Source organism: Stegostoma tigrinum, chromosome 25, assembly GCF_030684315.1.
Source record: "Stegostoma tigrinum isolate sSteTig4 chromosome 25, sSteTig4.hap1, whole genome shotgun sequence".
In the NCBI taxonomy this organism is placed as follows: Eukaryota; Metazoa; Chordata; class Chondrichthyes; order Orectolobiformes; family Stegostomatidae; genus Stegostoma; species Stegostoma tigrinum.
The window spans coordinates 46,723,723-46,748,271 of NC_081378.1; the positions used below are offsets into that span (position 1 = coordinate 46,723,723).

A 24,549-nucleotide genomic window follows, 5' to 3' on the forward strand; every position below is an offset into this window, starting at 1 on the left:
CCGATTCACGTAAAGCAAAAGTACTAGCTGTGCAATATCATGTTATGGCCTTTTAGCTGAGAATGGAAAATCAGATTATTTGCAAAGAGGAGGAGTAAGCTGTTAGCATTGATTAGCACTGCTGCCTAACAGCGCCAGAGACCCAGGTTCGATTCCACCCTTAGATGTCTGTGTGTTTTTGTACAATTTCCCCGTATCTGCATGGGTTTCCTCCGGGTGCTCCAGTTTCCTCCCACGGTCCAAAGCTGTGCAGGTTAGATGGATTGGCCATGCTAAATTACCCACAGTGTCCAGGGATGTGCAGGGTAGGTGGATTAGCCATAGGAACTGCAGGGTTACAGGGATTGGGTAGAAGGGTCAGTCTGGGTGCGATATTCTTTGGAGGGTCAGTGAATGGGCCAAATGGCCTACTTCCACACTGTAGGGTTTCAATAGTTACCAGGTGAGTAATCACCTCGTGACTGAATTTAGCGACTGTAGGATGAGTTATAGTGTCTGAATCATACCCATTAATAAAATCCATAAGTCAATTCTCTTCCTTTTCCTTCTCAGAACAGAGTTCACGAGCATTGATCAGCAGCTGAAACAAGTCTTAGGTATCCAGAGAGGCTTATCCCTTGCCAACCAACACCAAGCCCAGTATAAGCTGAGTAAAGCTTCAATTATGTGTTCTGCACATTTTTTCCGGGCTCCCAGCACCTAGTAATCCTTACAAAAACAGCCCTTGATAGAAAAGTAAATGCATGTTTGTGCCAAGTCAGCAGGAGGAGCAGTCTAATCCGATCCTATGCCAGCACAATGATAGTAACAGTACTGTGGATTCTGAAAAACTGACATAGAAACTGAAATCGCTGGACAAGATCAGCAGGCCTGTAGAGAGAGAAACAGAGTCAACCCATCCTCCGAACATGTGGGCAGTACTATGGGCCGGCCAATGGTCAGCCCCTGACTGATTTCCCTGAAGACCCAGCCAGGAAACGATTCCATGTCCGAATGCAGCTCACTGATTTACGTAGATGGATCCTAAGATCTGCAGTCCAACAGCCTAGAGACAATCTCTTTTCATTTTTCCGCTCATGGGTAGAGGGCATCATTGGCTGGCCCATCCCTGTTGCCCTTGAGAAGGTGGTGTCAAGTTGCCTTCTTGAACCAATGCAATCCATATGCTGTAGCTAGACCCACAATTAGGGAGGAAACTCCATCCTTGGTGCGCATTTCCCCTCAGTAATGATTCTTCAAGTCTTTTTTTTGGGCTTGAAACTTCAATTCTACATTGCCTTATACGTAGCTGCCTGCTAACCGGCAGAATAATTCAATACCAACCTCTCACACTATCATCAGTTACACCATCCTTATGCTTCTCTTCTGAAGGCTCACCAAGAATTCTCCTGATCCCCCTGCTGGAGCATCAGTGAAAGGTGCAGGATTTTTGCCAAGGTTCTCCTGACATGGAAAATGCCTCTTGTGGAAATTCTGCTCGCCCTGGATTTGGAAACGCACAGGTCAAGAGGTTATATCCCAGAACAGCAGGTTGTGCAATTTGATTCAGCCAGGCTAGGTGCTAGAATAATTGATGTTAACAGGCACCTTTGAGATTTTTTAACCAACATGCCCTTGTACAAAATGATAATGATCCTATTCTCAACCACAAGAACCTTTGGAAAGTTGTGAGGTGAAGTTTGGAAATATGTGAAGCTGAGGTCATCAGCAGTCATCCTTTGGCTGGAAAGATAGACTGAAGCCATTTCCTGTGATTTGGTATTTGGGAACAAGAGGATCTAGTTTTCCTAGTGGGAATTTTTCCAGGACCTCTTCATCCCATGAGGAAACCAGCAAGTTTTGGAATTCTCCTGACCCTGCATCCATTTCCCATTGTCTTGATCGACCGATATATTCACAGCCACTTCCCCACTCAGGTTGTAATCACAACCGCCAGCCTGCATCCCCCACCACCCTCCCGCTGCCGCCCCCCCAACAAGCACACACACATACACGCATGCACGCATACCTCTGAAGCAATGTTTGGCCCCCTGTTCATGACACCAAGTGAAAATTAGAACATATTCCTGCCAATTTTACACAGGATAAACAACCTGAGGAACTTTAACTAAGGGGAGGTGGTGGCCTAGTGGTATTATTGCTGGATTGTTAATTTAGAGACCTGGATAACGTTCTGGAGACCTGAGTTCAAATCCCGCCATGGCAAATGGTGGAATTTACATTCAAAAAGATGTCTGGAATTAAGAATCTAACGATGACCATCAATCCATTATCAATTGTCGGGAAATCCCACCTGGTTCACTGATGTCCTTTAAGGGAGGAAGCTGATGAGTAACATTGCCCTGCACCAAGCTGTCTGGGAGTTCCTCAGGGATCCCGAAAGAATCCTGACAAGATCCTGGAGTCACAGACTAGTCTGAAGAACTTGGCCCTTGATAGGACAAATATCTCTGGCACTCTCAGATTGAAGACCCAAAGTTTTCCACATGTGTGCTTGGTGACCAGCAGCAATGAAACAAAGGCAGCTGATCTCCCTCATGTGGATATTGATAAAGAAGCTGAACAAAAACAAGGAGATGGTCAAGAAGATGGCAAAGATGGGTAATGCCATTCCTTCCATCAGAGTCCCTTATCAAGCAGATTCCTTGTATTCTGGATCTTGGCCTGAAGAAAGCCGTCAAATTCCTTTCCTTCCTAACTAACAACGAAAACGCAAAACCAAAGAAGAGAAAGTCAAATCAACCACCAAGTTCCAGATGAAAAAGGTGCTGTGTTGGCTTGTTGATGCTGGCCATGTTAAAATGACTGAGGAGGAGTTTGCCTACAACATTCCTTTGGTAATCAACTTCCCGGTTTCATTGCTGAAGAGCTGGCAGAATGTTTGTGCCCAGTGCATCAAGAGGAGGATGGGCAATCCCTGCACCTTTACTGAGTGAGTCCTGCTGCATTATATTTTTAAAACCAAAATACTGTACAGCAAAAATGGTAAGACACTTTCATATCAGGGACAATGGGTAACATTTGAAGTGTAAAGCCATCCTTCATTGACAATGCTTCTGAAAATGAGAGCAAGTAGCTGCTGATTGACTCAGAATTTCACACTAACTGCTTTGATTAGTTCTGTGTAATGGCACCTAATGTGTCACATTGTGCACGGAATAAGTCTCCTTGTGAATTAGCAATTATACCAGCATTGCTTAGGCCCAGTAACAGCACAGAAAAGTACCCGAGCTCCACTTGAAAGTTTTCTCGCATAAGTTCTTAAGAATAATTATTAGTTCTTTCAGCCGAATTTAACAGATCCTCTGACCATTTGAAGTGCAGGGATGTTCTGTCACATACCCTGGGAAATGGCACAGTGGCTCAGTGTGTCTGTGAGGTTTGCACATTCTCCCCGTGTCTGCATGGGTTTCCTCCGGGTGCTCCAGTTTCTCTCCCACAGTCCAAATATGTGCAGGTTAGGTGGATTGGCCGTGGGAAGTGCAGGGTCATGGGCGTGGGTTAGAGGGGAGTGTCTGTGTGGGATGCCCTTTGGAGGATTGGTGTGGATTCAATAGACCAAATGGCCTGTTACCACACTGTAGGGATCCTATGAAATACTGAATTCTGACTGGAGGCCATTATGTGAAACGTTGACAAGTTTCGCTCTCCATAAGTGCTGCCAGTCAGCCCGAGTTTTTCCAACATTTTAGACTTCTCTTTTAGACCTTAAGGAATTTATCTCAATGATCCTTGTGGGAGTTTATAATGTATTTACCTAAACTGCAAAAATAATTGCATTTTGGCAGCATTTCATTGGCTGTAAAGTGGCTTGGGGTGTCCTGAGGTCAACAAAAGAAACCACACAAATACATTTTTTTTAAACAGAAACTGACTTCCAAGTTCAAAAGGTCTGTGATGGAGCTATAATGTTAAGACTCTTGTGGTTCAGTAATAGCATCCTTACCTCTGAACCAGAAGGCCTGGTGTCAAATCATATGTTGCTTCAGAGTGTGTCATAAGACAATAGATAATAGACAATAGACAATAGGTGCAGGAGTAGGCCATTCGGCCATTCGAGCCAGCACCATCATTCATTATGATCATGGCTGATCGTCCACAATCAGTATCCTGTTCCTGCCTTATCTCCATAACCCTTGATTCCACTACCTTTAAGAGCTCTATCTATGTCTTTCTTGAAACTATCTAGAGACTTGACCTCCACTGCCTTCTGGGACAGAGCATTCCATATATCCACCACTCTCTGGGTGAAGAAGTTTCTCCTCAACTCTGTTCTAAATGGCCTACCCCTTATTTTTAAACTGTGTCCTTTGGTTCTGGACTCCCCCATCAACTGAAACATGCTTCCTGCCTCCAGAGTGTCCAATCCTTTAATTATCCTATACATCTCAATCAGATCCCCTCTCATCCTCCTAAACTCAAGTGTATACAAGCCCAGTCGCTCCAATCTTTCAACATATGATAGTCCTGCCATTCCGGGAATTGACCTCGTGAACCTACGCTGCACTCCCTCAATAGCAAGAATGTCCTTCCTCAAATTTGGAGGCCAAAACTGCACACAATACTCCAGGTGCGGTCTCACCAGGGCCCTGTACAGCTGCAGAAGGACATCTTTATACTCCTATACTCAAGTCCTCTTGTTATGAAGGCCAGCATGCCATTAGCTTTCTTCACTGCCTGCTGTACCTGCATGCTTGCTTTCATTGACTAAAGTGCAAGAACACCCAGATCTTGTTGTACTTCCCCTTTGCCTAACTTGACTCCTAAATAAGACACCTGAGTAGATTGGTTAAAAATATCCTGAGCCTTTTTGAGGGGTGATTTTAGAATAAATATTCTTTAATGTAAATTTTTTATGGGAAGAAGAATGAATTGATTGATGTCTTTCGACATTGCTATTCAATAAGGCTATCTTTTGACATTTTTGATATCTTCAACATTGGCTGTTCAAGGGTGGACTGTTAATCCAGAGACCCAGGTATTGTTCTGGGGATACAGGTTCAAATGCGGCAGTGGCAAATGGTAGAATTTAAATTCAATAAAAATCTGGAATTAAGAATCTCATGATGACCATGAATCCATTGTCAGTTGTCTGAAAAACACATTTGGTTCACTACTGTCCTTTAGGGAAGGAAATCTGCCATCCTCACTTGGTCTGACCTATATGTGACTCCAGACCCACAGCAATGGGATTGACTCTTTACTTTCCTCTGGGTAATTAGGGAAGGGCAATAAATACTGGCCTAGCCAGTGATGCCCTCGTCCCATGAATGAATTTAAAAAATTCAAATGCTTCCCTGTTTTGAAAAAATTTTGAAAGATGATCTTGAAGTATCAGGAGAATACTCAAAGGTTAAGTGAATTGATTTTCCAAGAACAATGTTCCTTTTAATGAGCTGCTTCTTTTCATTGTGTTGAAATGGAGCAAGGCACTAAGTTAGCAACTCCAGTTAGTTGCAGACTTGTTTAAGATGAATGGCTTGCAGTTACTCAGGCAATGCCACAGTTACAGAGCTTGTGTTGCTCCAGATGGAAAACAGTGAGCTGTGAGTCAGTGGAATGAAAAGGAACTGGAAAACAAATTTGGTGCTACACACTTTGATTGCTCTCAGCACTCACTCATTTTAAGGACTCTGTTCTACACAGCCCCTGTACAGCTACGCACTGTAAGAGTCCCAGTGTCCAGGCCAAGAATTTCCAGAAACTGTTTACATTGGCAATGTAGAAACACTACTCAAATCTTCAAATGCCATGAAGGAAAACGCAACTCATTTTGAAAACAGAATGCAGAATTATGTGCTGCTGGTAAAGCATTTGAGTCGATTCCAAAATATAAATGTGCTGACCGTGTGCTTCATTTACTGATGGCTTTTGCTGCACTGATATATCAGGGTGGGCCCACTGAAGCTCTGCATTCCTCAAGATTCCTGTTAAAACAATGGCTGTAGAGTTTCATTAAACGACACTTTTCAAAGGGGATTGATTAATTGAGGAAAATTGAACAGTTAGCAGCATCAGCCTGCGAGGGTCTTCCTCTGATTTCTGGGAGTCACATTGATTTGTCTAGGTCCCCCTCTAATGTTTTGAAGTTGACCTAAGTCTTCCTCCATTTTCTGAAAATAATACTGACTGCCTCAGTTTTTCTCTCATTTCTGGGTGTAACACTGACTAAAGTAACTCCACAGAGGTTGGTAACCCATCACCAAGTCATCCTTCATTTACATGCAGAGAGACCTTGAGCCTGATGCAACTCCCTCAGAGCTAGCTCTCAGAATGAACAGGATGTCTGACACCCATGTTAATACCTGTCAGCCAGGGCTCCCTGATTGGAACAGATTAACAGCCCCAATCAGGGAACTCATATTCTGTGAGGTCCACCAAGCTGACCTTAATACAATCACTACATTGAACTGTCTAAGCCTTCCTCTTATTTCTGGGTGTAAAAATGACCTGTCTAGGTCTGCCTCTGATTTCTGGGAGTAATACTGACCTGTATCAATCTTCCTCTGATCTTTGGTGTGGTGTAATTAGTGTCATTTAGATCATGACCCTGACAATGGTAATAGTGAAGACCACAGTTTAGAATGTGTATGTGAAGAGAGAAGTTAGAGACACTACACTAGAGAGCTGTATTGTGAACTCACTGGGTGTAGAAGGAGCTGAAGAGCCTTCCTTAGAGATAAGGAACAGACAGCCCCAGGAACAGGGTATGTGCAGTCAACCACAGTATAAGATATTCCAACTGGTCTCTCAAAGTACAGGCAACACATATTGGTTCAAACCACTTCATTAAAACATCCGATGAAGGGTCTGGGCCCGAAACGTCAGCTTTTGTGCTCCTGAGATGCTGCTTGGCCTGCTGTGTTCATCCAGCCTCACATTTTATTATCTTGGATTCTCCAGCATCTGCAGTTCCCATTATCTCATTAAAACATCTGGTGGTTATACTAACCTGCCTGTGCTGTTTCCCAACCTCTGTGAGTAATACTGACAGTCCTGGGACTTTGAACTCTAGGAGAGAACTGGAATAGGAGATTCAAACATTTATCATTTATCCAACAACTGTGCATTCATCTCAAAAGATATTTGACTTCTAATTTTATTCCTTGTAGATCATTTCTTCATGATACCATCAAGTTTATTTCACATGTCCTTGTTAAGGACCTTACCCACTGCATTATTTTCCCACTTGGCACTTGGTTTGGGCACAGAGAATATCAGAAGGTAATTATTTACTTCCATTTTGTTGTTCATTTTGGAATGGACGACAGAAGAACAGTATTATTTAAATGGGGAAAAGCCTCAGGAAGCTGCAACACAAAGGGGCTTGGGGACTATTATGCAACAAACACAGAAAGCTAACATATAGGTGCAGGATGTAATCAGGAAAGCTAATGGAATGTTGGCTCTTATTTCAAGGGCATTGTCGTGTAAGAGTTGGGAAGTCTTACTGTAATTGTACAAAGTGTTGCTGGCACCACATCTGGAGCGCTGTGAGCGGCTTTGGTCCCCTTATTTAAGGAAAGATGGGTGGAGGGACAGGCATTATTGAGGATGTGGGGAGGCTGCGGAAGGATTTAGACAGGTTAGGAAAGTGGCAGATGGAGTACAACATGGGAAAGTGTGAGGTCATGCACTTTGGTAAGAAGAATAAAAGCATGGACTATTTTCTAAATGGGGAGAAAATTCAGAAGCATGAAGTACAAAGAGACTTGGGAGTTCTAGTCCAGGATTCTCTCAAGGTAAACTTGCAGGTTGACTCAGTAGTCAGGAAGGCAAATAAAACATTGGCATTTATTTTGAAAGCACTCAAATACAAAAGCAGGGATGTATTTCTGAGGCTGTATAACGCTCTGGCCAGGACACATCTGAAGTATTGTGTGCAGTTTTGGGCCCCCATATCTCAGGAAGGATGTACTGGCCCTGGAGCGGGTTCAGAGGAGGTTCACGAGAATGAGCCCAGGAATGGAAAGCTGAACATATGAGGAACGTTTCAGGACTCTGGGTCTATACTCAGTGGAGTTTGGGAAGATGAGGTGGGGGGGGGATCTAATTGAAATTCACAGAATACTGAATGGCCTGGACAGAGTGGATGCTGGGAACATGATGCTGTTGGTAGGAGAGACTAGTGCCTGTGGGCACAGCCTTAGAGTAAAGGGAAGACCCTTTAGAACAGAGATAAGGAGAAAATTCTTCAGCCAGACAGTGGGGAATCTATGGAATTCACTGCCACAGAAGGCTGTGGAGGCCATGTCATTGAGTATATTTAAGATGGAGATGATTGTCAAGGAGATCGAGGGTTACGGGGAGAAAACAGGAGAATGGTTTCGAGAAACTTATCAGCCATGATTGAATGGCAGAGTAGACCCAATGGGCTGAATGGCCTCATTTCTGCTCCCATGTCTTACGGTCTTATGGCCTTATATCAATTCATTGGAGACAGTTCAGAGAATATTCTCTAGGATGATCCCTGGTATGGCAGGATTGTTTCATGAGCAAGGGTTAAACAGGTTGGGACTTTATTCATTGGAATTTGGAAGAATGAGAGGCAATGTCATTGAAGCATGTAGGGTTCTCAAGAAGCTTGACAGGGTAAATGCTGAGAGTATGTTTCTCCTCTTGGCGAGTCCAGGGCCAGAAATCACAGTGTCAGAATAAAGGGGTGCCAATTTAAAACTAGGATAAGTAGGGATTTGTTCTTTCAGAAGCTTGTGAATCTTTGGAACTCCTTTCCACGGCCAGTTGGGGTGGGGCTTGTGGGGGGCAGAGTGCTTGTGTACATTTAGGGCTGAGATAGATAGATTTTTGATCAGTCAGGGAATCAAAGGTTCAGGCGAAAGGGCAGGGACGTAGGTGTGAGTGATGTTGGATCAGCTATGATCCTACTGAATGGAGGAGGGGATCTGCACAGCCTGTGCCTGTTCCTTTTTCTTACAGTCTTAATTTTACTCACGCGTCAATTGCAGCCTTGATGATAATGATGATTACTCTTTCACCTCACCACTAGAATTTAGCTCCTTTATCCACGGCTGTAATGACCCGTTCAATCATGCGTTTTACACATCACAGGCAAAGATCTCTCAGTCTTGTTCTCCCTAATTCAGGAATGCTGCTTTCAGCAGTATCTTGTACGTCTAAGTGATCATGTTTCATGAATGAGAAACCTCCACTGAATAAACACTAAAATTACCAATCACATTTCTGCAATAAAACACTCAGAGGCAGAAATAGCTTCAAGATATTTACTCAGGAGGAATTAAAAATCAAATCATTTCCTTATAATTATTTACCCCTGGATCATCCTATGAAGGTGCAAATTGCTAAGAAATGAAGGCCAGGTTTTCGTTTTAGAGGTAGGTTCCGGAAGCTGGGATCCCAGCTTTGACTGCCTGGCTCCCAAAGCTGCATTTTTATGACTTGGAGGACTGATACCAACTGGGGGTTGAGCCGGCCAATGTCGGAAAAGTTCAGAGACGGCCACGGGGGCTATTGGTTGTAAAGTTAACCTGTGTGAAAGGCTCACCTCAGAGCTGTGGGACTTTGGTTCCTCATGCAGTTAAACCACTCCCTGTGACTGTAACACTCCATCACTGCCCACAAATCCCCCGTGCCCATTCCATGACACCTGTTACTCAAATACCACTCCATGACCCCTCATGCTCCCAACCAAGCTGTGCTGCTGTGATATTAATATACACAAGGCTGTTGCCACCTTTTCTCTTCCTTTGACTGTGTCTAGCTCCCTGTATAGCTTACAGTGATACAGAGACAACTATTCGTGAGTCGTAACAAGACTCGTATCCAGCCATGGCCTTATGTATTGCATGACAGCTGTCAGGTATAATGTGTGGCACAATGTGATTGCCTCTGTCTCTGGGACAGAAGGGGCAGGTCAAATCCTACCTAGCCTGGAGGTGTGTTGTAACATGTCATGACTTGATTTAAAGCGTACATTTTATCGCAGAATTGTTATGGTGCAGACAGATGCCATTTAACCCAATCATCTGCATGTTTAAGTTAGTGCCAATCTCCTGGCTTTTCCATGAATCCCTGCACGTTATTATCATTTACATAACTAACCAATGTCCTCTTGAATGCCTCAGTTGAATCCACTTCCGTCAAAAGCCCAGGAAGTACTTTCCAGACTGCAACTACCCGTTGAGTGAAAATGATTCTTCTCACCTCATATTTGCTTCCTCTACAAATCACTTTAAAATTGTATCAGGGATAATGGGAACTGCAGATGCTGTAGAATCCAAGATAACAAAGTGTGGGGCTGGATGAACGCAGCAGGCCAAGCAGCATCTCAGGAGCACAAAAGCTGACGTTTCGGGTTGAAGGGTCTAGGCCCAAAACGTCAGCTTTTGTGCTCCTGAGATGCTGCTTGGCCTGCTGTGTTCATCCAGCTCTGCACTTTGTTACCTTAAAATTGTGCCCTCTGGTAATGAATCCTTTAACGAACAGGAGTAGTTTCTCCCTGTCTATTCTGTCCAGACTCCTCGTGATTCTGAAAATTCCCATCAAATCTCCTCTTCATCTTCTCTCTAAGGAAAACAGTCTCGACTTCTCCAACCTTTCTTACTAACTGAAGTGTCTCATTCCTATTCCCAATTCCTCCGCCTCCGCCGCATCTGCTCCCACGATAAGACATTCCACTCCCGCACATCCCAGATGTCCAAGTTCTTTAAGGACCGCAACTTTCCCCCCACGGTGATCGAGAACGCCCTTGACCGCGTCTCCCGCATTTCCCGCGACACATCCCTCACACCCCGCCCCCGCCACAACCGCCCCAAGAGGATCCCCCTCGTTCTCACACACCACTCTACCAACCTCCGGATACAACGCATTATCCTCCGACACTTCCGCCATTTACAATCCGACCCCACCACCCAAGACATTTTTCCAACCCCACCCCTGTCTGCTTTCCGGAGAGACCACTCTCTCCGTGACTCCCTTGTTCGCTCCACACTGCCCTCCAACCCCACCACACCCGGCACCTTCCCCTGCAACCGCAGGAAATGCTACACTTGTCCCCACACCTCCTCCCTCACCCCCATCCCAGGCACCAAGATGACATTCCACATTAAGCAGAGGTTCACCTGCACATCTGCCAATGTGGTATACTGCATCCACTGTACCCGGTGCGGCTTCCTCTACATTGGGGAAACCAAGCGGAGGCTTGGGGACCGCTTTGCAGAACACCTCCGCTCAGTTCGCAACAAACAACTGCACCTCCCAGTCGCAAACCATTTCCACTCCCCCTCCCATTCTCTTGATGACATGTCCATCATGGGCCTCCTGCAGTGCCACAATGATGCCACCCGAAGGTTGCAGGAACAGCAACTCATATTCCGCCTGGGAACCCTGCAGCCATATGGTATCAATGTGGACTTCACCAGTTTCAAAATCTCCCCTTCCCCTACTGCATCCCTAAACCAGCCCAGTTCATCCCCTCCCCCCACTGCACCACACAACCAGCCCAGCTCTTCCCCCCCACCCACTGCATCCCAAAACCAGTCCAACCTGTCTCTGCCTCCCTAACCGGTTCTTCCTCTCACCCATCCCTTCCTCCCACCCCAAGCCGCACCCCCAGCTACCTACTAACCTCATCCCACCTCCTTGACATGTCCGTCTCCCCTGGACTGACCTATCCCCTCCCTACCTCCCCACCTACACTCTCTCCACCTATCTTCTTTAATCTCCATCTTCAGTCCGCCTCCCCCTCGCTCCCTATTTATTCCAGTTCCCTCCCCCCTCACCCTCTCTGATGAAGGGTCTAGGCCCGAAACGTCAGCTTTTGTGCTCCTGAGATGCTGCTTGGCCTGCTGTGTTCATCCAGCCTCACATTTTATTGTCTCATTCCTGGAACCATTTTCGTAAATGTCTTCCATTCTCTCTCCAATGCATTCATAATCTTCCTCTGGCATGACATCCATAACTGTGCACAATTCTCTAACTGAGGTCTAACCAATGTCCTGAATAAGTTTGTCATCATTTCTCTCCTCTTGTAATCTATGCCCCATTAAAGAAATCAAGAAAACTGTATGTTCTATTAACAATTTTCTCTACCTGTCCTGCCACCTCCAATGACTTATTCACCCAGGTATCTCTATTCCTTTAGAATAGTGCTCTTTATTTAATACTATTTGTCTGTCTTAAAGTATGTCACATATTTTTCCTCCTCATTGAAATTCTTCTGTTATCTATTCACCCACTCCAGCAAATTGCCAACATCCTTTTCAAGTTCTACACTTACCCCTTCACAGCTTACACTTCTCTTAAGTTCCACAAGCTATGAAATTATCCGTTGTACACTGACTGCTAGTTTATTCATATGTAAATTGAGTAACAAGAGTCCCAGTATCAATCCTTGGGGAATTCTACTGCAAGCTGTCTTCCAGTCAGAAAAATACCCATTATTCACGACTGATGAAGGGTCTAGGCCCGAAACGTCAGCTTTTGTGCTCCTGAGATGCTGCTTGGCCTGCTGTGTTCATCCAGCCTCACATTTTGTTATCTTGGATTCTCCAGCATCTGCAGTTCCCATTGTCTCTGATATATTTTTCTAGAACTGTTTCTAAAAGTTTCCTCATTAGCAAAATTAAAACGAGTGATCTGTAATGGCTGGGCCTAACGTTGCCACTCTTTTTTGAGCAGGGCATAATGTTTGTGATTCCCCAGGCCTTCAGTTCTACCCCACGCCCCCCCATCCCCAAATTTGGGGAAGATTGAGAAAATATGGCCAGTGTCCCTGCAATTTCTAAATTCACTTCCTCTAGATACATCTCAACCTGCCCCAGTCCCTCACCGACATTAAGTGCCAGCAGCCTATCCAATGCCTTGCCCTTGTCAATTCTCAACCTTTTGAGTGACGGGGTTTCCTACGCTGTCGCTATGGTGTGGGTAATACCTGTCCCATAGGTAAACACAGATGCAAATACCTCAGCTGTGCTTCTTGGAATGAAGTGCAAGTCACCATTTTGATTCCGAATTGGCCTCTTTTAACCATCCTTTTATTATAGATGTGCTTGCACAAGAGTTTGGAATTTCCCTTTATGTTAGCTGCAATTATTTTATCATAACCCATCTTTGCACCTCATACTTGCTTTTTCACTTCCCTTTTGGACTTTCTGGATTCAACTTACTTCTCAAATTGTATTGGCTATCTGACACCTGTCATAAGAACTACCACCCAACCAACCCTGTGCGACATCTTCCGTTTGTGTAGAGCTTAATGCAGTCTGCAAAATTAACCCTTTCAGGGCCATGACTTTATTCAACACCATTCACAACTCCATGGTCCCTAATATATGCCTCTCATGGTTTCTTATGAAGTTTTGGTCTAAAATAGTTGAAGATTAACACATCATCCAAAGACAGGGAGCTTCGGTAAGGTAGCTTTTAACTCTCAAAGCCTCGGTTAAAGATTGCTGTCATGGATGCTATCAGGATTGAGAAAAACGGGTTCAATTTCTTATCATTTACCACCAAGGGATTCTCCAAATCAATCTGCTTTCACAGTATGGCAATCTCTACACATCTCCTGGTTGAAAAAAAAGTCTAAGAATCACCTTTGCAGACACTGAAAGGACGAAGCCGTAATCAGTAAATGAAAATCAGTGTACCCACTATTTTGCGAGATTAGCAAAGAATCAGAAGGAGCCAAAAGAAAACAATTATCGACATCGGTGACCAGACACGTGCCAGAACTGTGTCGCTCTGACAATTGTTTAACCTTCTGCACATCTAATATTTTGGCTTGTCCTGACTCTTTACATTGCTTACATCTATACAAGGCTTTTACAAAAGGTGCAAAACTTACGTTGCAGAGTTATAGACAAACAATTCAACATGTGTACTTTTCACCATTAGTCAAAAACAAGTTTGATTCCAATAAATAGGTCATGTTCTTGTTGATGGTAAAAACCTGGTGTGCATATTCTTTTAACTTGAATTAGACCCCCTACAGTGTGGAAACAGGCCCTTCGGACCAACATGTCCACACTGCCCCTTGGAGCATCCCACCCAGACCCATCCCCCTATAACACACACACCCCTGAACACTATGGGCAATTTAGCATGGCCAATCCACCTAACCTGCACATCTTTGGACTGTGGGAGGAAACCGGACCACCCGGAGGAAACCCACACAGACATGGGGAGAATGTGCAAACTCCACACAGGCAGTCACCCAAGGCTGGAATTGAGCCCTGGAGTTGTGAGGCTGCAGTGCTAACCATCGTGCCACCGTGCCGCCCCAAATTAGACATCTGATGAGGTAATTCTGAGCAATTCCATGGTTTAAACAAATTTTCACATTTGTGATGACACAGGGTCTTGATTTCTGGCACATTACCCCAGGGAGTAGCTTCACGCGAATACTTTTACCTGAGGTTTTATCCAGAAACGTAACAAAAGCATCCACCTGAAAGTGGGTCCTCTGTGGTCGCCATTTTGCTGACGCCAAGATATATTTGAGTCTCTGCCCAATATCGTTAGAAAATATCCAAACTTAAATATCTGAGAGCATTTGGATGAGAAGATATCAAGAAGCATTTCAAGCAGGTCTTGTGAGAGCTGGGATAGTTTGCAACTTCATGATTAAAAGCAACCAAGGTTGGAAATGCATAACAGGTCAGGCAGCATCTGCTCTGAGTTGGGGGGGATCATCAACTTGAAATCTTAACTCTTCATAGGAACAACTTGACTTTTTGAATTTTTTTTTCAGAGTATTTGGTTTCTATTCCAGCTTTCCACAACATTTAGTTTTCTGTTCAGTCTCAGCCATCTCTTTGGAGTGAAGAGGAGATCCTAGGCTCCATTACACCTCACAAAAGGGAAGGACTGATCTGGACTGGCCACCTAACGGTTCTGTGATTGAGAGGCGGTCCACGGCTGAGTATTCTTTGAGGATCTTGCCTGAATGGATGAGATTCCAATGACATTCGTACAGATCAATAACTTCCACAGCAAAGCAGCCCACTCATTTTTTTTACATTTGTTCTTTAGAAGAGGGCAATGCTCCCATCCCTAATTGCCCAGTCAACCACATTTCTGTGGCTCTGGGATCACATTGTAGGCCAGACCAGTTAAGGATGGCCATTTCCTTCCATAAAGGACATTAGTGAACCAGATGGGTTTTTAAGTTATTAATCCCACAGTGTGGAAACAGGCCATTTGACCCAACAAGTTTACACCACCCTTTGAAGAGCATCCCACCCAGACCCATTATCCTACCCCTGTATTTCCCCATGTTTAACCCACCTGACCTAAACATCCCTGGGCACTATGGGCAATTTAGCATGGCCAATCCACCTACCCTGCACTTCTTTGTACAGTGGGAGGAAATCGGAGCACCCAGAGGAAACCCACACACACACGAGGAGAATATGCAAACTCCACACAGACAGTTGCCTGAGTGTGGAATCGAGCCCAGGCCCCTGACGCTGTGAGACAGCAGTGCTAACCATTGAGCCACTGTGCCGCCCAGTGATTCACTGGTTGGTCACAACAAGGTTAAATTAAGAAAGTTGCCTTCCTTCAGGGGTTTTTCAGACAATCATTTCATGATCATCATTGGATTCTATTGAATTCAAATTCTAATGACCTGTCATGGTGGGATTCAAACCCAAGTCCCCAGAACATTACCTGGGTCTCTGGTTTAACAGTCCAGCAATAATATCACTAGGCCATCACCTCCGCATTGCAGCCAGCACCAAATCCTCCACCTTAAGCATTCACTCCCCCACTACAGGCACCCAAAGTCTGCACTGTAGTAACTTGCCAAGGCTTTTTTGATAGCACCCACCATTTCAACCATTTCTAATGCCGAGAAAAAGAAGGACAGATACGTGGGAACAACGCCATATACAGTGGGCCCAACAGTCAAACAAGACCCTGAAATGGAAATGTATTGTTGCTGGATCAGAACCTGGGAAACAATAGCCCTGTGCGAGTATCAACACAATATGGACTGTAGTAGCTCAAGGTGGTAGCTCAGCTCCCCTCTCCCAAAAACAATTATGGATGGGCAATAAAAGCTGTTACTTAGTGATTCTTTCTCGTGATTGATTTTTTTTTAAAGTGTCACGTCATATTTCCTCCTTATTTGTATGAGAGGCTGCAGTGAAACATGGATTAAAAGATTGTGGAATTTTGGTCATGAGTTATATTTTCAGTTGGAGTGTATCCAATTCCCCTTGATCTTTTAACCTTTTCCAATAAATCACAAAACTGGTCACATGCCTGACTTGCTCACGCGAGTACCTTCCAACATTACTTAGTGGACTTTTCATTTTGACTGAATATTCAGGCACAGTTGAAACAATGACATTCTTCTATTGACCATTGGAATTGTGAGCAGATCTGCTGTTTATTCTAATGCATTATTTAAGAAGTTGTTACTGGTGAGTGTCACTGGCTGGACAGGCATTTATCGCCCATCTCTGACCGTCCCTGAGAAGCTGATGGCAATCTAGCTCCAGAAATAGTTGCAGCCCAGTTCTGTTAGAAAGAGTTCCAGGACAGTGAAAGAACAGCAATATAATTCTGAATCAGGATGATTGCTGACTGAGACTAGATGACAAGTGTATTAGTATCAGGTACACAACATAGTGAAATACTACTTGATTGCGAGTTTGAAAGCATGCTGATATGCATGAAATGTGGTTGAGTAATTTTACATTTAATTTTCATATTTAAACAATGAATATACTGATGTGGATTCACCACCTCTAAGGTTTGCTGAATGACTCTCTTTCTGAACATCGCCCCCTCGCCTGAGATATGGTGGCCGTCAGATTAAACCACTACCAGTCTAATGAGACAGTAGCCTGGTGGTCTGGTGAGACTTTATCTATTACTCTGAGCGCCATTTGTTTTTACACTGATGTACATGCATAGAATCTCTATTCAGTAGAAGCAGGCCATTTGGCCCATCAAGTCCACACCAACTCTCTGAACAACATCCCACCTAGTCCCACCCGTGTAACCCTGCATTTCCCATGGCTAATCCACTTAGCTTGCACATCCCCAGACTCTATGGCTATTAAGCATGACCAATCCACCTAACCTGTGCATCTTTGGACTGTGGAAGGAAACCAAAGTACCCAGGGGGAGAATGTGCAAACTCCAAACAGACAGTTGCCGAGGCTGGAATCAAACATGGGTCCCTGTTTCTGTGAGGCAGCAGAGCTAATTACTGAGTTAGTTACTGAGTTCTCATGTGACTACTCATTTATTTGCTTCCCTGGTGTGAGATTTGAGATTCCCACCCTCCCTTAATGTGAGTTGACACACAGTCGGACTAAATCAGGAAGTAACGGAGGCGTGTAAGAAAGGCACTACAATTGATTCTGATCTGCATATTGACTGGACAAATCAGATGGACAAGGGCAACACGGTAAACAAATTTGTAGAGTACATCAGAAGCAGCCCATCGCTGACCCCACCTACAGGAGGGTATTTTCGACCAAATAATATGTAAAGAAGATAGATTGAAAAGAGCTGTCTAGTTGAGGAGTGTCTATAGGATAGCAATGACAACATGGTAAAATTTCAAATTCAGTATCTCAGATGTCAAAATATGACTATAGATATATGACGAAAAAGTTATCTAACGCAGACTGGGAAACTAGACTGAGGGGAAAGTTGGTAGATGAGCAGCGGCAGACATTTTAGCAGACATTTCCATGAAGCTCAACAACAATTTACTGTGGTTAGAAAGAATAACTCGTTGAGACAGGTGGGCGACCCATAGTTAATAAGGGCTAGTCTATCCAATCAAAATTATACTATGCAAAGCTTGGAAACTGGAGTAGCCAGGAGGATTGGGATTGTTTTTACAAATCAGCAGTTGATGACTAAAAATCTAATGAAGTGGGAGAAGATTGATTATAAAACTAAATTAGCAATTAATATAAAAACAAACAGCAAGAGCTTCTGCAAGTATATGAAAAGGATAAGAGTAGCTAAGTAAGGAGTTAACTGGGGAATTGATAACTGGGAAATGTAGGTAATTTAAACCAATGTTGTGCATCAGCTTCATACTATAAACATCCTAAAGCTATCGTTTAAGAAAAATAATGGCAAATGTTTTGGAACAGTCTCTATCATCAGTGACAAAGTCTTTCACAAACTAGTAGGACTGAAAACGAAGAAGTGAGTGGGACAGACTCAGAGAACTCCTGATTTGTCTTTCTATGCACAATCTCAGTAACCCTTGTCTTAATCTACACAGTTGGCTTTGATAAATATTATCCATGTAGCTCCAAAGACAAATTGTTAAAATCAAAATGTTACCTCTGTTTCTCACTCTGGAGATGCTGCCAGACCATTGAGTTTCTCCTACACTTTCTGTCTTATTTCAGATCTCTAGCATCCACAGTATTTTACTTTGTTCCATGTAGTTATCAGCTTCATGGATGCACCATAGTGATTCCAGCTTCTGGCTCCATATTCTGATCACTCATTTAACAAATGCCGACGGGTTCTTAGGGTCTAAAATAGACCGTTTCATTCCTTGCCTGTAAAGCTTACTAAACATTAAGAATTGTTGCACTCAAGTGAGATCTATTAATGCTGCTGCATTTAAGAAATGTAGGAACTGATTAAGTGTTTACAGTTGTGAAAATTGGCATTCTTGATTAAGTTCCCATTGTCCAGAGACAGCTCTTATATTTAAGAGATAGGAGTTTAACCTGAGGGCAGCCAGCCACACTTCAGGCAAGGGACGTGATAGGCCCTTTGTAACATTGTAAGAAATAGACACAGGAGTAAGCCCTTTGGCTGCTCGCAAGTTAACTAATATGGGACTTGAATCCGCACTACTGGTGTTGCTCCTCCATCAGAAACTAGCAATCCAACCAACTGAGCTAACCAACTTCTGGTAAACTCCAAGTAATGCAGCCACAGGGATTTGAAAGTGCATAGGGGATTTAAAATCCATCACCTTAAAGATTTGACTGTAACTACAGAACACAGTAGGCTGGTTAGCTTTAAATTCACAGCAGTCCAATATCCTCAGCACCTTCGTATGACCAAATTGATTGTGCTGATGCCATTTGCCTTGGCACCTCTGATTCCTTTTGGCTCTGGCTGAAATGAATCAGTTGCAACATTGACATCACCAACAGTTCCCCATCAGCGCAACACTGTGAGCAGTTCACTCTGAAGCTATCGAGGGATTAAAACTGGGTCTGGAGGTTCATCTAGCTCCAAGCACGTTCACAGGCAGATGCCAGGGTCTCGAGAGCAGCTTGCAAAATCTCAAAGCAATTGAAGGTCAACATGCAGCATGCAATGAGACCTCCCTCGACAGAGAATGTGCCCCACAACCTGTCACCACACAGATGTAGCAGCAGTCCCATGTGATATTTATTCTCTGGAGCAAGCATAATAACTTCACCTTCCATATCAACTCATTAAAAGGTAATGAGTATATGTGAGGAATTATTTACCCTCCCCACCCTAGAATTTTCCAAATGCAATATTAAACATCAGCAACATAATTGAAAATGTTTCAAAATAAGCCATGTGGAATAAATAGATAATAACTTCCACTCAACTCCACAAATGCATTTGAGCCTTTGTTTCTTTTTGTTTCAGTGCTACTTGATGCTGGGTTTGAGTCACAGTGAATACTAATATGCAATTAAATGAGACAAATCAAAAAACTGGAGTCCTCAGCTTAATGCTGGCGACATTCCCAGAGGCTTTTCATTCATTTATGATGGTCCCCGTCTACCATTTTGATGAAATCAGCTTAAAATAATTGGGTTCATTGCTAGTGTTGAAACTGCAAATGAAATATGTGACCAGCCCTTGTGCTTAAGGATCACCAGACATAATTTCAATCAAATAGTATCAGAACTCAGAACTTTAAATTGAAATCCAGTAAAACCAGCATGCATACAATGAGAATCCCAGATAATTGTGATGTTTACCTGAATTGTACTCCCTGCATGCATTGCATATTTACCGAGCGCAAGCTTATATTATCTCCCTGCATCTTACAAAGTGTCTCAATGCAATTTCTTTCTTCAGTCAATAGCAATTTCTTCTCTGAGTTGAGGGTCAAGGTTTCAAATCTCATTTTAGCAATGTGATGACCAGATTCATGGCTGACACTTCATACAGACCCAGTGAAAGGACATTAATACAAAATATTAACTTTGTTTCTCTCACCACTGATGCTGACAGACCCTTCTGCATATATGAGGAATTGTCAGTTTTTATTTCATGGCAAATTTGCGCCAATTTTATGAAAATTTTCAAGGACATGGCCAGGGTTGGAGGATTTGAGCTATAGGGAGAGGCTGAATGGGCTGCGGCTATATTCCCTGGAGTGTCAGATGTTAAGGGGTAACTTTATAGATGTTTATAAAATCATGAAGGATACAGATAGGGTGAATAGCCAAGGTCCTTTTCCCAGGGTAGGGGAGACCAAAACTAAAGGGCCTAGGGTTAAGGTGAGACAGTAAAGATTTAAAAGGGACTTAAGGGACAACTTTTTCATGTAGAGGGTGATTCACGTATGGAATGAGCTGCCAGAGGAGATGGTGGAGGCTGATACAATTACAACATTTAAAAGGCATCTGGGTTGGTATGTGTATAGGAAGGGCTTAGAGGGAGAGATAATGGGAACTGCAGATGCTAGAGAATCCGAGATAACAAAGTGTGGAGCTGGATGAACACAGCAGGCCAAGCAGCATCTTAGGAGCACAAAAGCTGACGTTTCGGACCTAGACCCTTCATCAGAGAGGGGGATGGGGAGAGGGTTCTGAAATAAGTAGGGAGAGAGGGGGAGGTGGATCAAAGGTGGATAGAGGAGAAGATAGGTGGAGAGGAGACAGACAAGTTAAAGGGGTGGGGGATGGAGCCTGTAGAGGTGAGTATAGGTGGGGAGGTAGGGAGGGGATAGGTCAGTCCGGGAGGACGGACAGGTCAAGGGGGTGGGATGAGGTTGGTAGGTAGGAAATGGAGGTGTGGCTTGAGGTGGGAGGAGGGGATAGGTGAGAGGAAGAACGGGTTAGGGAGGCCTCTGCTTGCTTTTCCCAATTTAGAGGAATCCCCCTCCCTCTCGTCCTCACATACCACCTCACCAATCTCTGGATATAACGCATCATCCTCTGACACTTCCGCCATTTGCAATCCGACCCCACCATCAAAGACACTTCTGCCATCTACAATCCAACCCCACCAGCCCGGACTGACCTATCCCCTCCCTACCTCCCCACATATACTCACCTCTACAGGCTTCATCCCCACCCCTTTAACTTGTCTGTCTCCTACCTACCTATCTTCTCCTCTATCCACCTTCGATCTGCCTCCCCCTCTCTCCCTACTTATTTCAGAACCCTCTCCTCATCCCTCTTTTCTGATGAAGGGTCTAGGTCCGAAACGTCAAATTTTCCATCCCCACTCTTGCCTGCTTTCCGGAAAGACCACTCTCTCCATGACTCCCTTGTCCACTCCACACTCCCCTCCAACCCCACTACTCCCGGCACCTTCCCCTGCAACCGCAGGAAGTGCTACACTTGCCCCCACACCTCCTCCCTCACCGACATCCCAGGCTCCAAGAAGACAGTCCACATCAAGCAGATGTTCACCTGCACATCTGCCAATGTGGTGTACTACATCCGTTGTACCCGTTGTGGCCTCCTCTACATTGGGGAAATCAAGCAGAGGCTTGGGGACCGCTTTGCAGAACACCTACACTCGGTTCACAATAAACAACTGCACCTCCCAGTCACGAACTATTTCCAACTCCCCCTCCCAATCCTCAGATGACATGTCCATCCTGGGCCTCCTGCAGTGCCACAACGATGCCACCCGAAGGTTGCAGGAACAGCAACTCATATTCCGCCTGGGAACCCTGCAGCCTAATGGTATCAATGTGGGATTTCACAAGCTTCAAAATCTCCCCTCCCCCCACTGCATCCCAAAACCAGCCCAGCTTGCCCCCGCCACCATAACCTGTTCTTCATCTCACCTATCCCCTCCTCCCACCTCAAGCCGCACCTCCATTTCCTACCTACTAACCTCATCCCACCCCCTTGACCTGTCCATCTTCCCTGGACTGACCTATCCCCTCCCTACCTCCCCACCTATACTCATCTCTACAGGCTCTATCCCCACCCCTTTAACGTGTCTGTCTCCTACCTACCTATCTTCTCCTCTATCCACCTTCGATCCACCTCCCCCTCTCTCCCTACTTATTTCAGAACCCTCTCCCCATCCCCCTCTCTGATGAAGGGTCTAGGTCTGAAACATCAGCTTTTGTGCTCCTAAGATGCTGCTTGGCCTGCTGTGTTCATCCAGCTCCACACTTTGTTATCTAGAGTTTAGAGGGATATGAGCCAAATGCTGGCAAATGGGTCTCCATTAGTTTAAGATATCTGGTTGACATGGGCGAGTTGGACCATAGGGTCTGTTTCCATGCTGTACAACTCTATGGCCAAAATGGAAGACTTTCGTAGAAATCCTTTTTTTACAGATGTTGTTCTGCCCTTCTGAATCTGCAATTTATCATTAGTGATTCTGATGCCTCAGGATGTTACAAATCAACTTGCAGCCCTGTCATACTTCCAAGTATGTGGTTGAAGTCTACGTGAAGTAGATTGCATGATCAGGAACTCATTTCTAATTTTTGTGAATTCTCACATGATGATTGGATGAGTTGGTAGAGACTTCAAATCGGAGTTCGTACGATTCAATTTGTTCATGTACATACTGAGCTATTGGGCTTGCACGTTTGAACTTGATGTACAGTGGTGCTTTGGCAAGTCAGCGTTGTCGCTTCTTTGTGAATTTGAGGCATTAAGGTATTCAGTACTGAGATCAAATTTTTCCAATTGGAGCCCAATCAAATTTGATTTGTAATTTCTCAACCATCGCTTGCAATTCCTCTTTCACTTTATAGTTTGGCTCACTTCTTGTCTTCTCAGTGTAGGCTTACCCGCTGTAGGTAAGCATGAAATGAAAGAAGAAGGTCCAATTTATCAGTTGACGGTGCTTCTCCCAGTTCTCCAATTTCTCAGCACAGTGCATCAATTCTAGTTCTTGTACTTCCCGAGGGGGTGAATTTCATGAAAGCATTACCAGCTGGTGTGGTGAATATTGACTTTCTGGCCTATAGAGGGAGCTAAATATGTTTTCTACAAAGGGAGATCATGGCAGATAGAAAATAAGTGTCTGTGTGGTATAGATTTTGTTCATGACATCTGAAAACGTTTTGATCATCCAAGGTGGGCCAAGGAAGAATTTTCCAGCGTACATTCATTGTTATTGGTCATAGCATATGAAATTGCTGCATTTCATTTTTCATAGAATGTGGGCATTTTCTGGCACTTATCACCTAACTCTAAGTACCCCTCTTCGCTACAGCTGATTGTCTTACTTAGCCATTTCAGAGGACAACACTGTCATCAACTTTGGGCTTTTTTGTTACCTTGGTTGATTGTGGTTGAATCTCAACTGTCCTCAAGTAACTAAGGATGGGTAATAAATGTTGGTTGGCAATGATACCTCGTCCCATGAAGGAATGAAAAACAATAACATGGCTGTGGGAGGATGGAGGAAGGACCATGCTGTAATCAACTCCTCTGTGTTCATCTGTAGTGCAATTTTTTTTGCCCAACCAGGTTTACCATTTCATTTGGATTTAACTTAGTATGGTATATTTATAGTTGGACAATTGATAACTAGAATAATGCCCTGAACATCATCACTGTGGCCAGGCCTGATGAACCAATTGGTCTTTTGCTGTTCATTTAAGTCATTTGTTTGTCAGTCTAGTTTTAGGAACATTGTGTTGAAGCTCTGTGCAACACTGAACTGATACTTCCCATTTTCGGCCTGAGCATCATGGAGTATGTTTATGTTACAGGACTTACAGTCTAGTGGCCTGAATGTGCTTAAATCCCATCACGGGCACTTTGAAAATTTGAGTTCAGTTTTAACAAGAGCTGAAATGTTAACTCTGTTTCTCTCTCCATAAACGCTTCCAGACCTGCTGAATTTCTCCAGCACTTTCAGCGAATATTACTGCTTCCTTCCCAAATCTCCTTGTCAGATGGGCCAATCCGAATCAAGCTGTTTCTTAGAACTGGTCTGGTGGTTTTTTGCTCCGCAGTTGTCATAGAGTCATTGAGATAGATAAAGGCTGTTTGATCCATCAATTCTGTGCTAGTCAAAAACAACTACATAACTATTCTAGTCCCATTTTCCAGCACTAGATTCATTGTCTTGTACGCTTTGGCATTCCAAGTGTATTTTCAAATACTTAAACTGTTGTGAGATTTTCTGCTTTTACTGCCCTTACAGGCTGTGAGTTCCAGATTCCAACCAGTCTCTGGGGGAAAAAAATTCTCACATCCCCTAAAAATATTTTGACTCTGAAATCAACACATTCTGGTCATTGCTATCTCCACCAAGGGGAAATGATTTTTTCCTGTCTACCTTGTCTATGCTCCTCATAGTTTTATAACTCTCAATCATGACACCCCTCACTCTCCTCTGCTCCAAGGAAAACAACACCAGTCAAATGAA

General features: G+C 44.0%; 1 pseudogene; it reads left to right on the plus strand.

Moving 5' to 3' along the window:
* Nucleotides 1-2,936, plus strand: part of LOC125463437 (large ribosomal subunit protein uL1-like) — a 32,045-nt pseudogene extending 29,109 nt beyond the window's left edge.
* The last annotated feature ends 21,613 nt before the right edge of the window (nt 2,937-24,549 follow it).